At 42.3% G+C, this 2812-nt stretch overlaps 1 pseudogene; it reads left to right on the top strand.

Moving 5' to 3' along the window:
* Nucleotides 1–2465: 2465 nt before the first annotated feature.
* LOC123947732 lies at nt 2466–2591 on the top strand (annotated as a pseudogene).
* The last annotated feature ends 221 nt before the right edge of the window (nt 2592–2812 follow it).

The following is a 2812-nucleotide window of genomic DNA, read 5'->3' as shown; positions in this document are numbered from 1 at the left end:
TTCCTCCGAGTTTAATCTGTGTACTTCTCTAGGTTTTTATATCCAGGATTATTTTTTTTAAAGGCTTTATTTATTTATTTGACAGAGAGAGAGATCACAAGCAGGCAGAGAGGCAGGCAGACAGAGAGGAGGAAGCAGGCTCCCTGCTGAGCAGAGAGCCAGATGTGGGGCTTGATCCCAGGACCCTGAGATCATGACCTGAGCTGAAGGCAGAGGCTTAACCCACTGGCCACCCAGGCGCCCCCAGGATTATTTTTTAATTTTCCTCTATTAGTCTATAGTTTCATTTCCTTTCTATCATTCAAAAAGTATCTATACATTTGGGTTTTCTTTTTTAAAAGATTTTATTTATTTATTTGAGGGAGAGAGCGAGCGAGCACAAGTGGGTGGAGGGGCTGAGGGAGAGGGAGAAGCAGATTTCCCGCTGAGCTAGAAGCTGGACATGGGACTCTGGGATCATGATCTGAGCTGAAGGCAGATCCTTAATCCACTGAGCCCCCCAGATGCCCCCAAAAGTCTCTATACATTTGTATCTATAATCTGCTGATGGCTAAAATTTCCCTTTTACTTTGATGTTTGCGATGAATCTTTTTGTGGTCGCCAGTCTCCAGTTAGTCCCCAGTGACCCCCTCACCCTGGTGTTCCCATCCCTACATCGCCCTCTCCGAACTGTGTCAAAATTGATCTGTGTGACTAACCTAAGATGGCAGAAATGATGGCACGTGACTTGTAAGGCTAGGTCATAAAAGACACGGTGGCTTCCACTTTGCCCTTTATCCTTCGGGTCACTCTCGCGGAGGCAAGCCAGGTACCCTGTCGGGAGGACCGTGGAGCAGCCCTGTAGAGGGGCCCACATGGTGAGGGACTGAGGCTTCCTGCCGAAAGCCATGAGTGAGCTGGACAGTGGAGCCTCTAAGTCATTACCTTCAGATGACATCAGCCCCCAGCCACCCCTGACATCTTGGTTACAACCTCCTGAGAGACCCCGAGCCAGACACTCCTAGCTAACCTGCTCCTTAACGCCCACACAAACTGTGAGATTCAAAAACTGTTCGTTGTTTTAAGCTTCCAAGTTTGGGGAATAATTTGCTATACAACCATAAGTGACTAATATAAGTTTATTACTTCATTTCAATAAGATTTTGGAAAGATGAGAAAGAATTGCACGTGTTCAGTCTGTCGTCTTGAGCCATAATCTCACTTTCTCTTGAACTTAAAATTATTCCTATTATCAAGGTTCTAGCTATTTGGACAAAATATTTCTATTTGTAAAGAGAAAGAGGTGGGGAGAAATTGATGTTCATAAAGAGAAAACATGAATGTTAGAATTTCACAAAATACGTGAACCCCTGTACCTTTGTATTTCTACTAAGGTATGGTATGGTACTAAGGTATGGTACTAAGGTATGGTACTAAGGTAAGGTATGGTAAGGTAAGGTATAATCGTATGTCTTAAAAACAGAAGGACCCAGCGTACAGACCTGAATGTAAATCTTGAGGGTAACGGGAAAGAACCTTGAGGTGAACGTGTTGCTTGGCAACTAGAGAAAAAGAGACAAAACATCAGCTTCCATCACATACCACCACCGTCCTCTCATCCTGGCTTCGGTTGTCGTGGTGAACAGTTGGTTGAGGGTTTAGGGGAGAGAAAAAAAACCCCAACTATGTTTGTCTTCTTTGTCTTCTCTCTTTGCGGTTAGTGCTTTGAACTGGAACTTTTACTCAGACCCCTCTTCAGTTGTTCTAAAACTTGGTTTCAGGAATTCTGCTTTCACTTCCTTTCTTCGTTTCCCCCCTCATCACCCTGCCCCCCTGAACCCTCTCACCCCACAACATAGACAGGTTTCTCTGAGCCCCAGTTTTATTTGTGTAGCTGAGTTCAGAAGTTTGGGAGGAAACCTTTGCTTTTCCTTTGTTTCTAGATAGACTTAAAAAAAAAAAAGAATTCAAGACACTTTACATGTGTTTCTTTCAAAACTGTGTCCCTATGGGTCTCTTTTCAAATGGAAACTACTTCTTTGAAAGTGCTTGAAAAAATGACATTCTAAGAGAGGAGATTAAAATTGTTTGCAAGGCCAAATCTTTACCAGACCTTAGTTACATTATTTCCTGTGTTATTTTAGTTTCGCAAAGGTATAATGTTACATAATGGAACATCGGGGAGCTGCTGGTAACGCTTTCCTGTTACTTCTGACCGGCAGACTTGCTCCAGCTGCAAATCTACAATGTGTGCTGAGTGGGGCCATATAACTGCAGAACCCAGGACTTAGAACAGTGCATTTCAGAGCACTGCGATTTTAACATGTTGAGTTAAATTAAGTAGAACTCTCACCGTGCTGCGAGCATAGCCTTTGCATCCGGATGCAAACAGGCTCACATCTTGGATGGATGTATCAGCTTTGGACATTTGGCCTGGTAGTTACCCTCCGTATGCCCCTCTTTCCTCCTCTGTAAAAGCAAATTCTAGCTTTGCACAGTGGCAGTATCGTAGCCAATGAGGTTTATGCGAGGCGCGATTATTGCTAATTGTAAAAGCAAATGCTAATACATTTGCAGGCTCATTTGAGAGTTAAATGTGATATTATAAAATATGCACTACAATTTAAGAGCATAAGAAATGTTGATCGTATACACACAGGCGAGAAACACTGTAAGGTTTTCCAGCTATAATTCTTTCTGACAGGCTTATACTAGTCATATCCTAAATTACTATTTAGGTTATAAAATATGCATAAACTGTCAGCTGTAAAATAATTACTTCAAAACCCCCATGCTTCAAAAAATATTAAATGATATCCTTCCAATTTTAATT

Source organism: Meles meles, chromosome 7 (genome assembly GCF_922984935.1).
Source record: "Meles meles chromosome 7, mMelMel3.1 paternal haplotype, whole genome shotgun sequence".
NCBI lineage: Eukaryota > Metazoa > Chordata > Mammalia > Carnivora > Mustelidae > Meles > Meles meles.
The sequence above is the reverse complement of the archived record's forward strand: the minus strand, read 5'-3'. Positions and strand labels throughout refer to the sequence as shown.